The 15,616-nt window shown below is 40.7% G+C and overlaps 1 protein-coding gene across 10 annotated transcripts in view; it reads right to left on the reverse strand.

Moving 5' to 3' along the window:
• The window catches only part of TBC1D1 (TBC1 domain family member 1), a 161,936-nt gene that overhangs the window by 111,742 nt on the left and 34,578 nt on the right, over nt 1–15,616 (reverse strand). The gene's annotated exons all lie outside the window — the stretch shown is intronic.

Here is a 15,616-nt window from a genome sequence, read left to right on the forward strand (position 1 = left end):
CTTCAGTTTGAGAGGCTATCCCCTGACTGCCCACTGGAGAAAGACCTGGGAAGTCCCCCACTGTCTGGGGGTGGAGTGGGATTGTTGCGGAGTCAGGGCTAGTGACAAGGAAGCAGCCCGACAACGAGTTGCCCTCTCTGAGATGCTTAGTGCACTCTCTGCTGTTTTGGCAGCAGCTATCAGTGCCATCATGCCCACTGAGGATGCTACTATAGCATGCTGTAAACCCAAAGGCAATGGGGTCAATGTGCCCGATGTTGGGGGAAGCTTCGAGGAGTGAGTGCTCTTCTTCCTCTGCTTCTTAGGGGGAGGTTCCTGAGCTCCAACACCGTTGTGCATGTGTCTCCTCTTGTATTGGCACTTCTCATAGAAGCCCTTTGCAGGAGGCTCCGGCTCCTGTGACATTGACACCGGAGCCCCTGACATAGAGGGTTTTGACTGTGATGGAGTCGCAGCCCTTGACACCATTGATATTTATTTATTTTATTTTTACATTTATATCCTACTTTTTATCTGAGGAGCTCAGAGCGGTGTACATGGTTGTGTTTAGCCTCACAACAACCTGTGCGGTATGTTAGGCTGAGAAATACACGACTGGCCCAAAGTTACCCAGTGAGTTTCATGGTTGAATGGGGATTCGAACTCGGGTCTTCCCAGTCCTAGTCCAACACTCTAACCACTACGCTATGCTATGCATGCTTAACAATGCAGCCGGGGAGTGAGGTAAAGGAATTCCTGGTCTGAAGGCGTCTTTAAACAGCACCACCCACAACCATAAGGCTCTGTACTTTAAGGTCTGCCTGGAGAAGGAGGCACAAACCTTGCTCTTAGTGGTATTGTGCTTCTCCCAAAGCAAAGTAAACATTCAGAGTGGCCGTCGGTTGATGGAATAGTAGCTCTACAAGTAGAACACTTTTTAAAAGACTTCTTGTTTGTTTTAGTGTCCATTAAGCCATTTATTTGGTGGTGGTTGTTTTAACTGTCATCAAGTTGGTGTCCATCTCCCGTAAGGGTAGTCAAGTGTTCTGCATTAGCCGGTTTAGCACAATATTTCCAAATTTAATATCCGCTTTGCGGTTAGCAAAGTTAAAACAATCTGAGTCATACACAAGGTGAAATACTGTTAAATATATTGTAACTAATTCAACTATCTAATGAGAAGCTACTGTCTCCGAGAACCTAGTGTTTACATGGTTGAAAAGAAACTGAGATACAGGACCGCCAAACCACCAGTATTAATTGAAATGGCTGCACGTGCAGTGGGCAGTTAGAGGCACCATGAGAGCGAACTAGCTCAGCTTGGATTGTCCTGCACAGACGCAGAACATAGAGGTCATCAGATCACTATCTGATCCAAATATTCTTAAAAGCACAATAGAAAAAATACGAAATGATAACATGAATGTAGCACTCTGCTTTATAAACAATCACCTTCCATTATTTTGATTTAGGTGTTAGGATATTTTAGATTTATTTCAACACAGGTCTGCATATTTTAGCCACATGTTAAATGGGAATAGCGCTTGTCTAAACAAATACAGAAGCTTTTCACTGAATATATTCAACAATGTAACATAATACAATGACAGAAATAAGACAATAACCAATCTTACACAGTCATTCAGGCTTGTGCAACCAAGCTGAATACAGCCTATCAGACATGTATTGCAGCTTGCAAAATATTGTCAGTCCCTGTTTTTGCAGTAACAGACAGGTAGAAAAAAAGAAGAAAAAGCCCCACCAGGGAGTTATTCGCACATGGCTTCATGCTGCTGGGTAAGTGTTGAGCGAAACCACTTCGAATCACACTTGTAGCATTGAGGGAAGCAGACCCTCCTCTCTGCTCTCAGTTTTTGTTTTTGCAAGTTCATATGGCACGCCTCAGTGTTTTCCTTCTAGCCAATGGCGGGGGGGGGGGAGGGGGGAGAGATTACTAAAGAGCTACATCTGCATTTCTAAAGAGAGTATCTTTCTTATCATGCTAACGATTCTACGACAGTGCCTCTTTCTATTTGCTCCTGTTAAAACCAGCATTTTAAAACCCTGGAAATAACTTGAGATAAGCTAGAATTTGCAAGACAAAGCCTGATTTGTGTGTTGAATGGATCCAAGGATCTTGAAGGGACTTCGGGATAAGTTTGGCTGGTATGTGAATGCACACATTCTCTTCTGAAGGAGATTCAGTTTACTTCGAGAAGAGAAGAGGAGATTTGGGGTAGAAGCCCTGTCTGTAAAGCCTCCAGACAACAGTTTATGAATAGTGAATTGTGTTTGGCTTAGCGAATTATTAGTTGTGCAACATATGCATGACTATATAAGAGTTTTCTGATTATTGCTTAATTGCTATCATTGCACTATGTTGTGTTGTGTGTTGTGTAGGCCTGCAATCCTATGAAGAGGAACTCTCATTTTAACTAAATTATTTGAAGAATTTTTGAAGGTTTGATGATGAAAGACTGGGCCTCGTGGCTGACATCCTCATAACCACCCTGTGAGATAGTGCACAGCATATAGCAGGTGGAATCCAGTCTTCAACAATGTGTAATAGCGGGTGGGTGTCTTGGGCCACGCAATTGGTATGAGATTTGGTTAGGTAAGCGTGTCCCTATTTTCATCTGTGAGATGTTGGAGGGTATGGGTTTGGCTCATCTGTTTTGGAAGTCTGGAATACTGTGCTTTGCATACAATTTATTACCTGCTTTCCGTTTATGGCATGCTTGTTGCCAGACTCAGAACTCAATGCCTTGCCTCCCACGTTGCTTAGCCATGCCCCCTAAACATTCACAAGTGTGTCCCTATTTTCATCAGTGAAAAGTTGGAGGGTATGATGATTCCATCAGTGTCTGATCACAAGGCAGGGTCAGGAGCAATATAATTTAGACAGGGGATGCTAAAACCTTTAGGGCACATTTGCACAACAAACTTACATCAGTTTTGTACCAAATAATTTTCATTACTTCCCCCAAAGAGTTGGTAAAAGTGATGAGAATTCTGTATCAAACATCCCTCACCAACCCCAAGTACTCCCAAGGTTACTTGAGGAGAGGTATTGACCATTAAAGTAGGTTGTCAGTAGCATAGGTACTGTATATCTAGACTTCAATCTCCTAATAAATTATTATACAGAATGGGTTTTAATTCTACCTTGCCTCTCACTCCTGCATTTGTTCTCAGTAACCACTAAGTGACATTCTAGTGTTTCTTTACATCAAGCTGAAGAACTCATTGGATTAAAACAAAGTGATTGTCCTTGGAAATATAACTTGTGTGCAATTACTTGATAACAGGTTTTCATAGAAATTAGTGTATGAGTAATATTACTGGGAAACAACCCTTAAAATAAAATTCATGGGAGATTCTATATTGGAGGAAAAGGCTTTTTTTTGGTTTTGTTTTAAATCACTTTATTATAAATCTCTTGAATAATTGTAGTAAAAGGTCACCATATCTTAACTCTAAAGTTCTTAACTATTTTTAAATAGATACTGCAGTGGAAGTGCCCCACAATCTTGCAGTTATTTTTGTTGAAGGCAAATTAAAGAGGTTCTGACTTCCTGCCATGAATTTTAGAAATGCCTTGGAGCTGAATTGTAATTAGAGACGGTAGACACCAGCACTGTTTGTACTGGCAAAGGCACACTAGAGCAATCAGCAGAGAAATAAAAATGATGCATGGAGATAAGCTATTCTGGACTGCTATGGCTTGAAAGATGATATTACACCTGTACTCACATTCTCAATTAAAGCACAAATATGAGGCTACAATTCTATGTACACTTACTTGTTAGTAAGACTTGTTCTACTTAGTGGGACTTATTTCCAAGAAAATATGTAGGTCATCATACTGTAAATTATTTACTTGAGCCTCAGAGATGAACTCCTCCACACTGATTAATGACTTAGTACATCACACTTTATTTCACATCTCACCACCAAAGCTCCATGTGTTTTCTTTAAAGTTTATCTCAAAAAATGTTTTAGCTAGTCAAATTTTAACTAGCTGGGCCAGGCACAGAGCATCTGCACCTCCAGTTCTCCCCCTGCCACCAGTTCTCCCCCCGCCCCCATTTCTCCCCCCGCCCCCATTTCTCCCCCCCGCCCCCAACATCATTTTCTTTGCCTGCCTGTCACCCACCATCGTCTTCTCCCCCCACCTGCCCACCGCTGCTGTCATTTTCTCCCCCCCCACCTGCCCAACACCACCACCGTTTTCTCCCTGCCTGCCCGCCGCCACTGCTTTTCTCTTTCCCTGCTGGCAGCTCACTCTCATGAGAGAGTGAACTCTCATGAGAGCTGCCACTTATGGGATTAGTGATGGGTATGCCTAAGAGAAATATAGATAGAAGATAGACAGACAGACAAATCGATAACAAAATTAAATAATTTTAAAAATTGTAGTTTAAAAGCACTCAGGTGTATGGTTAAAACATGGCAGTTCCATGGATGTACTAATAATGTTTTCTTGGTCAGGATGACCAGGCAGCTTAACTGATTTTACAATCTGAACCTACATAATTCAAAATTGAATAAAAAGCAATATTCAGTATCAATCTGAAGATATAAATTTATGTCAACTCTTCTTACTAATAAATTACAACTGTTGCAAGTCTGATAAGTGGGACTGGTTGCTTGGACCATATTCTGTTAGTGCTTACGCAGTTGCATGTGCTACCCAATTGTTCCTGAACACAATTCAAAGAGTTGGTGCTTACCTTTAAAACTCTACATGGCCCAACACAAAGAGCATTTGCTTCTCCCACATGCACTGAGGTCATCTTCGGAGGCCCTTCTCCATGTGCCCTTGCCTTCAGATGTGAGGTGGGTGGGTGACAAACATGAAGAGGGCCTTCTCAATAACGCCCTGCCTAGGAAATTCTCTTCCCAAGGAGGCTTTCCTGGCACCTATGTTATTATTCTTTAGACACCACATAGGTGCTTTCCAGATTAGACACCGCGGTCCCTACGCGGACAGCAGGGTGCTGTTCACATTGCCAATGCCTTGACTTAAATTTAATCACTGCGACACAGAGCTAGGACATCATATATCCGGTGTAAGGAAGTTGCTGTTTTTTGGGGTTGTTAGTTCCTGTGAGACTATTCCCCCTGCTGTTTATGTTTTCAGTGCGACTTGCTTGAACGGAGGCATTTTGCTGCTGTTGAGCAGCTAGTCTGGAAAGTGCCATAAAGACCTTTTTATTGTCCCAGATGTTTAGAGATAATTGTTTGGGTGCTGTTTTAACCACTGCTTTTAGTGGTTTTATTGTGGTTACAGTTAATTTTGTGGAGTTTAGTGTTGCTATGGTTATTTTTGTTATTTGAACAATTGTTTTATTTTAATTGTGCAGTACTTTGCATATTTTTTTAAAATTAGAAATGTGCCCTAAAATATCTTAAATAAATAACACACAGATATCAGTAAGCATGTTTAGGATCAAGCTGACAAACACTTTTCTGATCCTTCCAGTCATCTTAACAGGTTAGGAGACAGAGTGACAACCCAGCTCATTTCAAGTGAGACAAAGCACATTGTGATACCTTACATTATGGAATAATTCACTATTGTGGGCTATAACCTACTTCCTCAAATGCATGAAGTGTTCTTCAGTTGACATAGACATGAGTATAGAAAAAAATCTGTAAAAGGTGGGGCCAAAGGGGCACAGTGGGGCCAAAGGGGCATGACAAACAAATAGTACAATCTGTGACTTTTCTGTGCCTCTTAAATTTTATGGCCTTTTGTCCATACTGTTTACAGTTATTTTTCTCTGTGTTTGCAGTAATAGACTTAACACAACTACCCTTTTGCAATTTGCCACATTCCAATCTGCAGTATGACTAGCACTGGCATTTTGCCCTTTTCCACACTTGTCTGGAGTTCAGTGGTGATGTAAACTGAGACAACTACCTATTTTTATGTGCTTCCCTCCCCCACTTTCTAATCACTCCCTTGTTGTGGCCTTGCAGGCATAGGCTGCTTCCATTTTCCTATGCCTGGAATGGTAGAAAGTTTTACTAAGTAAAAGAATTACTGCCTTATAGGGGCTTAAATATTCCTTACATACCAGTAGTAATATCTCTTTTGTCCCAAGAGAAAGATCTGTTTTAACATGCATACTCAGACTATCTCCAGAGTTTGTAATCTCACCATTTTTTAAAAAAAAAGTTCCATCTATGAAAATGTAAATACACAATCCTCAACATTTCTCAGGCATAAGAAGCTGCAATCAGCTGCCATCAGAACCACCTAGCTGGATCCTGTAACCCTAATGGATTTCACAGAACTGGACAGAAGCATGGAATAAAATACAGAAAAGAAAAAAGTGTAATAACCTTTGTACAACATATGTTTTACAAGTTAAACAAGTTTTACATAGTATTTATAAGACACTTCTAGAGTCCATGGATTCTTGTTTATCACCAATTAAAATAAGCTTAGTTCTTGTAACTGAAGAAAGGTTTTTGAAAACACGAAATAAAAATAATAAAATTCAGAAGAAAGGAAGCAAATAGGATACCAAATTTCTGAAAACTTATACAGCACTCAATTATTAGAAATTCCTTCACTCTTTTACCTTCACAACTCTGTTCAAAACACATGTTCAGTTAGAAACCTAAGACTGAGAGGCAGTATTCTGTCAAAAGCCAACTAGGATTCTGCAAAGATTTAAATCCTGATCAAAAGCTAGTATTCTAGCTGCTGACTCTCATAATTCTAATAATGTGTTCATTTTTCAACAAAGATGGACATAAGATTTTTACATGACAGAAACAATTTCAGAATAAGAATATTAGAGAAATAGTCAACATGTCCACTAATTGCAATTGGCTGCCTCCAGATTGCTAGAGATAGTACGCAGTTTATTTTAATTATGAGTTAAACAAATTAGGCATGACCCTTCTCCATATTATATAGTTTCATAGTGGCTTTCAGGATCGTTAACTTCTTGAATCCTTAGCATAAAGATGCTAAGCTTTCACATAAATTATAGTGAGGAGTGAAACCTATAGGGAAATGTAAGCCTACCTCTTCTGTATACAGGCCTACGTAGGTATCATGGCTTAGACCTCTGATTGGCTGCTGGTTATCTCGAGCCCTATATCAAGCAGATGCTGTTCCTGAGACAGTGCTGTCAGCAACGTTGCCTGCTGCAGATATTGCTCCTCATACTTTAATTGTTCAACCTTTCTTGTTTCAGCCTGTCCTTGTTCTGTTTCTTCCTTGCTCCTTTATTTCAGTTATTGCTCAGTTATCGTAGAGGGGGGTACCTAGTTTAATTTCAAGGGACTTTATTTTGTTTATAGTACTTTATCTTTGAGAATCATTTTTCACTTTTGTTTGTGCAGCTAAGCTGCTACTCTTATCTATAGAATTTCCATCTTGACTCACAGAAGTGGAGCTGGAGGAATAGTAAATCCTGTCAGGTCAGCCGTTCCAACAGATTTATAACAATAAGGAGCAGGGTGCTTTCCAGATCAGACATTGCAACAGGGTCACGTCATATCTTGGAAGTATGCTTCCACACTTCCTGTATTGTGACACCGCAGTCCCTACATGGACAGCAATATGCTGTTCACATTTCCAATGCCTTGTTTTGAATTTAATTGCTGCGATATAGAGCTAGGACATCGTATATCCAGTGTAAGGAAGTTGCTGTTTTTGCAGGTTGTTAGTTTCCACGAGACTGCCCCCCCTGCTGTTTATGTTTGGAATGTGACTTGCCTGAATGGAAGCATTTTGCTGCTGTTGAGCAGCTAGTCTGGAAAGCGCCCAGGCACAAAAATCTTTTTGTGAATCTGATGTGAATAAAAAACTAAAGGTCACTGTATACATTACAATATGTATGCTTACCATAATGCAGAAACTGTTGCGTGATGAAAGCCACACTTTTAAACATACTTTTCCGACACTGAGATTATATCCATAGAAGCTGTAATATGTAAAACAGCCACCATTCTACACACTCTGGAAGCTAGTTCAGTTGAAATAGATGAGACAAGTAAATATGTTCAATAGTAGGATTACTACTATTCTTAGCCTCAATTGCTTTATGTTCTATATTAACTAGCTCATTTTCTATATTCTGTCTCCAGAGAAATGACAGCAGAAAATGTGAAGAACCAGCAGTGTGAAATTCTCACACTCTCTGCCAGTATAAAAATGTGCTGATTTTACAATATGTGGGAGTGTTAGTCAACACTCCCACATATTGACCACATATGGTAAACACACCATACCACTGAACTGTGGGAATTATAAGATAGGTAGCTGATCTCCAGAACACTTTCCCAAGATATATATGTGAGATTAAGTCTATTAGAGCTTGAAGAATATTGATCATGATAGCAAAGTAAGGTTTCGCTATTCCTGGAGCATGGATTAAGTGCAGGGATAAATATGAAGCTTATTCTCAAAATATTAGAAAACTATCAATGTCACTGAAACATTTTTCACATAGAAATCTAAAAACACATTTGAGCCTCTTTATGCTTTTTGTGTGAAGTTTCTAATCCAGAAGGGAAATTAAACATGTGTTCTAAATATAATTTACAGTGTGTGTGTGTGTGTGTGTGTGTGTGTGTGTGTGTGTGTGTGACTCTCTCAACAGAAAAAGCCAATTAAATACTGAGACGAGAAAAATAGCAGTACATTGATCCTTAGTTTTTAAAAGTATTTTTAACTTCATGTTAGAAACTTTTTCTTTTTTTAAGTTGGCAACATCATCTCATACTGCGTGGGAGATGGCAATGGTAAATGCCTCCTGTATTCTACTAAAGAAAAAACACAGGGCTCTGTGGTCACCAGGAGTCAACATCGACTCGACGGCACACTTTACCTTTAACAGAATTATACTGGATATTCATATAATGGACATAACCTAACCAAAGCTAAGCACATTAAAGTCCCTTTGATTTTAACTGGATTTAACTGCTTAATTTTCTAACTGAAATAAATGCTTAAAGCATTTTATGTTCTCAAAGCAATTTACATAGCAAAAGGAATGAGAAAATGGTTCCGAGTCTCAAAAAGACTTACAATCAGGGGTGCACCAAGGTAACTTGGGCACTTGGATCACCCAGCCGCAAGCCCCCCCCCACGAGCCCCACCCCCAAAACTTCCTTTGGGTGCCCTGCACTGCTAAAGCTCTGGGTTTTTTTGTTTAAAAACTCTAACCATGGCCGAGGGGTGGCTGCGGGGGGTGGGGGAGCAGAGTGGAGAAGTCCTTCACCCTTCTCCCCCCTCTCTGGCAACAGTGGGGTGTGAGCAGGAATGACATTGAGCCCAACCGTTCAGGCCAGCATCTTGAAGCAACTGCAAGGTGCGCCTGTGCAGTTTAGAGATAATATTTTAGAGCCTCACAGTTGCTTCAAGACGCTGGCCCAAACAGATGGGCTCAGCATTGTTCCTGCTCACACCCCACTGCTGCCAGGGGAAGGAGGGAAGAAGGGAGAAGGACTGCTCCATCCCCCTCTCCTGAGGCCACCCCTCGACTGAGGTAAGAGTTCTTAAACAAAAAAACACAGAGCTTTGGTGGGGCAGGAGCAGGGTGGCTCAGTTGCCGGAGGCCCCTGGCCCCGGACATTTAGAGGCTCCCCCGGACCTTGGAGGACTGGACGGTCCCCAAGGTCCAGGGGTTAGTGTGTTTCTGCTCACAATCAAAAACAAAATGCAAAGGAACACCAGCAATTGTCACTGGAAAGGAAGCTACGCTGTGATAAATAAAGACCCAATTGCCCTCCCACTGCTAACCAGTTTTAAATGTGCCACCACTTTAAAGGGTGCCACTTTGCCCAGTTAGCAGGGGTTGTTTATAGGTTAATAATGGAAAATGCTGTATTAACATTATAAGACAGAAGCATGCTTCCCTGGTAGTTTATTGTACATAATTTAATGAATAATTCTTCCTTTGGACCATTTTTGCAATAAGAACAATACATGTTTTAATTTTTTTATTAAAACCATTATTTTCCTACCAGTTTAAGATTGTTACCTTCCAGCCTCATCAATATGCCTGTTGAGCTTAAGACAATAAATACAGATGGGTATTATTCTAGTTTTATTCAGTCTTTCTCTCTCAGGTCACTGTTCACATCAGAGGAGATGGAGGAAATTGTCTTAATTCAGGTAATGGGAAGTTCATTTGACAAGCTGACTTCTTGTGGCAACCAATCTGAGAGTTTTTCCATTATCACTTGATAATTTCTAAATGACTTGTTTTGCAGATAGTAATGCTAGCAGTTTTTAATTAATCAGGAGGTCCTTATGCTATCTTCAACACAACAGGCAAGACAGCCAAGTTTCTTTCATATCCTACACAGGACAATTATATCTGTTATTTGTAAAAGGCAAGCTGCACCTTTGCATCTTAGTATATAAGGAGGATAAATGCCTGGTATCTATCATTAGCATCCTCTCTTATTTTTGTGGTGGTCTTACTTTGAACAAATAAGATGAGAACAACCAGTAGACATCATGTGGCAATATTATAATGAAGGAAACTACACCCAGTTTTATGGTGGAGATTCATCTACTAAGGTATTTGTGACAAATTAATTTTAAGTCTACAGCTAACACAACAAAACCCCAAATTGTAATTTCTTAGGGCAGTTACATTTAATGGTAATATACAACAATATCTACATCCAATACTGTATTTACCTGAATCGAAGACAACTCTGAATTTAAGACACACACACACACCCCGCTAAAAGGTAGAGGTTAAATATAGGTTATACCTGCATTTATTTGAAAGGAACAGGACTCTGAATTTTAGATGACCTCCTGATTTCTAATATAAAATAACTTGGAAGAAACCTAGTACTGCATTCAGGTAAATACAGTACATAATATTCATGAAACTGGGCAGTTGAATTCTTTAAAACTGCTACAGCTCCACATTGTGGCTATTACAAGAAATTACAGCATAAGTATAGTATTAGCATCCATTTAGCCCTATCTAAGCAAGTGTGTCATGCCAGCCCTACATTTGCAGAGCTAACAGAGAACAGGGGTTGGGGAGATCAGAGGCATACCTAGGGAAAATAGCGCCTAGGGAAAACACTGAAATTGCGCTCCCTGTCCAAGCATCTGACACCCATCTTTCAGATAAGTTTACCATATCAGCTCAAAAATACAAGTCAGGCTCGTTAATCTTTTAATATTTCAAAAACTATTTAGCAGTGGACGTAGCCAGACCAAAAAATGCTGGAAAACTACAAATTTCAGTATGCTGGGGCTCATGAAATACCCAAATACTATGTGGAGGTGTACTTGGAAAACTAAACAGAAGTGCCTGTCTAATTCTCTACTATGCATTGTAGCATCACCATTATATAAGTTTTAAAAATAAATGGAGAATTTGACTTTTCCCAGATACTCTGAAAATAATTAAAGGATATGCAGAGTAAACTGTGTCACTGCTGGGAATATATTCTAGTATTTCAGAAAGACAGTTAAAATGAGAGAAAGAGAGCAAGAAACTCCCAGTGGCCTTAATACTAAGGATTTCACACTGATTCAAAGACAAACTCACCATTAATAGCCATATTATTAAGACATCACATTTAACTCACTTATCACAGGAAGCAAAGTAAGAGCAAATGAATACAATCTAGCTCATAAGCTTCAGCTCAGTATTCACAAGCCCTGGTTCTCTGTACATAGTGCCAATCTGAATATGTGTACAGTGTCTTATATTATATTAATTGTTTTAATGTTTTTTACCTATAGCTCCTTTGGGGGGCTTCCTAAAGGCTGCGGGGGGGGGGGTCTGCAAAGGTTCTCCTTCCCCCCGCTGGCCTCTAGGGCCTCGCAGGGGCCATTTGAGCATATGCAGTGGCCATTTTAAAAAACAATCTTTTTTAAAAAAAAAAGGCCACTGAAAACAAAATGGCCACAGCACATGCTCAAATGGCTTCTGCAAAGCCTGGCATGACCTAGGACCTCACAGAGGCCATTTGAGCATGCACGGTGGCCATTTTGTTTTTGGGAGCCATTTTTTTTAAAAAAAAATTATTTTACAAAATAGCGCCTCCCTGCAAGTGGCACCCGGGCCACATGCCCTGCCTGCCCCACCCTAGATACGCCCCTGGGGGAGATAGCAGGGGAGAGTTGATGGATGGAATGGAAGTTTCATTAAGCCTCCAGAGCTCACCATAAATCTACCTGCTCTGCATGTAGACAGTCCTAGATTCAATGCCTGGCATCTCCAGGCCTAGCTAGAAAAGACCATTGTCTAAACCCTGAAAAGTCACTGCTAATTAGAGTAGACAGTACTGAGCTTGATGTTCCAGTGGTCTGATTCAGTATAAGGCAGAATCAAATTTCATGTTTAATGCCTCCTTAAGGCCATTGTTCTCTTTTCCAGACTCACTTCAGCTTTGGAGTCCAGCTAGGGGAAAACACTAAAAATGGTGAGGAAGCATTTGCAGGGGAGAGCAGCAGACAGGAAGATGGTTGAGCATTTTCCTGCTGCCTCCCAGTTCTTCCCTTTCACTGCACACATTAACATTATGAGGGAAACGGTTTCAGGGACCCCATGTTTCTCTAGCAATGCCTTGTTTAGCACTTAGAACCCAAAAGCAATAGTAATACCACTCATCAAGTTGGAGGCTTCTCTGAACTATGCATGACATATCAAGTATCTTGAGCAGTGTCTTGTAATGATTGTTGTAATTTTAAGATAGTCCCTGACACAGAGCAGAAGTCCTTTATAGTGCCTGTTCTTGTGTGGAACCCAAAATATTACACATCTGACAAAGCTTTTTCTCCTATGTACATGGAATAAGTTTTCAGTATAACATAAATCCCCACTCCCAGCCTGAAGCCTGTATGATACAGTCCAGGAAAAGTGTTTTTTATCTTGATTTTGTGGGCTGCTTAAATCATCCCTGATTGATACAGTCAGTGCCCTAGCAAATCACTTTTGATTTCTCTAATTCAGCTGAAAACAGGTCATATCCAGCTAAGCAGATAAGGGCAAGATATTTTGTATAAGACCAATGATGAGCTGAAAACCCAGTTCGTGCGGGACTATTCAGAGATGTCATGAGGTCCGGTTTTTGAGGGTCCATACCACTTCATACTGCAGGTAGCTGATTGCTTCCTCACATATAATATTCCTTATACAAATATAATATTTGTTTGTTATTTCTCTGTGTAAACCACCTTGAGCCATTTTTGAAAGGGCGGTATAGAAATTGAAATCATCATCATCATCATCATCATCTCTAGGTAGTGTACAAAATTGAAAATATTTAAAGGTCACAAAGGTCATAGAAAAAGAGTATGCTAGGGAAGATTAACTTCTCTGCATGTGTAGACTGACCCTCAAGTTAAAATCTAGGAAAGGGCAATACAGGGTTTGATTGAGGCACTACTACAATTCCCCCATTCAGGATCCCTCAAAGACAAGTTTTTAAAATTATTAAAATTAATTCTGATTAAAAGCCTGAGAGAACAGGAGGTTCTTGAAGGTCTTCCTGAAAACAAACAGAGAAGGAGATGCTCTTATTTCAGCAAGAAGCTTATTCCAAAGCCCTGGGACAGCCACATTGGGTACTACTTATCATGTCTACAATTTCAACATCTGCACAAGAATCAGATGGATTGGTTTCTGAGACCAAATCATCTGGATTGGAGCATGTGTGTAGGAAACATCATACAGTTTGGGGAAGGGAAAACTAAGGAATGCATGGATGTCTGTCACATGTCTGTAGTGACAGTCATGCATGCATTCCATGCTTTCCCCTTCCCAGGGATAGGCTTCTGGGCCTAGCAAAATGGTATTTATTCAGACTTTCATCCTTTGATCATTTCTTGTTGCTGGAAAAACTGGATTTAGAGAGGATATTAAGTAAATATCCACTCATGTTTTAAGCAGAGATTGAGGCTATTCTGACAATCAGCTGAAATTGGGCTAGGGGAGCCTAGCCCGATTTCGGCTGACCGTGTGAGCCACTGGGCTCACAGGCGAGCCCAGTGGCTCCCAGGCGGTTAACCCGCCTAAGTACCCGTCCCCATAAACTGGGTTTGTGGAGCAAGCGCTCCGCAAACCCAGTTTTCAAAATCGTGAGTAGCCGCGGTGCGGCTCTGCACCGTGGCTACTCACGAGAAGACCCCCGGAGGGGAGGCGAAAAGCTGCCTCTGGGGGTCTCACCAGCATGCCCTGCATGCTCCCCCCACTCCCCCCAGCCCCCACCGGCTCCGTCATGGAGCCGGCAATCGTGTGGGTGGCCAATCCGGCCGCCCAGGGCTCCCACCCTGCTTATGTGCAGGGAGAGAGGGCTTAGCCCACTCTCCCCGCTCAGCTCCCCAAACCGGGTCTCACTGATCATGAGACCCGGCTCATTGTTTGCTGTGAAACCAGAACATTCCCCAGCATTTGTAATTCACTTTAATTTTTAATGAATCATGTTACTGCTGGGGAGCACTGGGTGTTCCCACAGTGGAATAAAACACAACAATTGATCTGCCATGTGCTTTCCCCTCCCTTAAAAAAACCCTAGACATTTTTAACCACCTCCTTCCTTGCCCACAGCACAGTTAAGAACGTTCAAGGACAAGGCACTGAAACATTCATTGTGCTCCTGCAGCAATGGTTTGTGGAGAGTTTCCTCATCCAACTGGCATTTGGCTATCTTAACTGATCCCTGGGAGTGATGACTTTATCTCCTGTTTCTGGTCTTTATTTTGTTTGTTTTTTAAAAATTGTTATTGTTTGTTAATGATGTGTTGGGCATTTAAAGCAGAAAAGCGGAATATAAGGTTTAATGTCTTTTGAACAATAAGTTTAGGAAAACTTTGTACAGCTCGTGCACCATAAGACTATACACTGGTGTCTTGATGAGTTCCCTGCCAAGGTACCATATACATAGGGCTGGCATTAGTCTTTGAGGGATCCTGAATGGGGGAATTGTAGTAATGCCTCAATCAAACCCTGTATTGCCCTTTCCTAGATTTTAACTTGAGGGTCAGTCTACACATGCAGAGTAGTTAATCTTCCCTAGCATACTCTTTTTCTGTGACCTTTGTGACCTTTAAATATTTTAAATTTTGTACACCACCTAGAGATGATGATGATGATGATTTCAATTTCTATACCTCCCTTCCAAAAATGGCTCAGGGCGGTTTACACAGAAAAATAAGAAACAAATACATATATACATATCAGGCGACATAAAAATATGACAAATAAATAAATAAATGATGTGGAATTCAGATGACATTCCATGTCTGCCATGCTGTACCCATCCTATTCTGCCCCATTCCCATTTGCCTTACTATCTGCAAACGGGCATTTGTACTAGGTAGTACCCAATGTGCACAGGCCTTATCGATACAATTGATATACCAATAACTAAGTAAAGAGTTGGAAGGGTGGAAGGTTAAGATTTAAGATTCATAAAGTATTACAAAAATCTAGGGGGCAGGGGAGAGATAGCTTGCCAGTGACAGGAGTGCAAATAAAAAAAAAAACAAACATACAGTCAAGAACTTTTGCATAATTGAACATATATCACTAGTGCAGCCCTGTCTTTTTTTGTTCCATGTTTAAACTTTTCTCATTTCAACTATAAACCTCAAGTGTGGTTTCTTTTTCTAATTCTAATCTTTATT

The sequence above is a fragment of the Hemicordylus capensis genome, chromosome 5 (genome assembly GCF_027244095.1).
Source record: "Hemicordylus capensis ecotype Gifberg chromosome 5, rHemCap1.1.pri, whole genome shotgun sequence".
NCBI lineage: Eukaryota > Metazoa > Chordata > Lepidosauria > Squamata > Cordylidae > Hemicordylus > Hemicordylus capensis.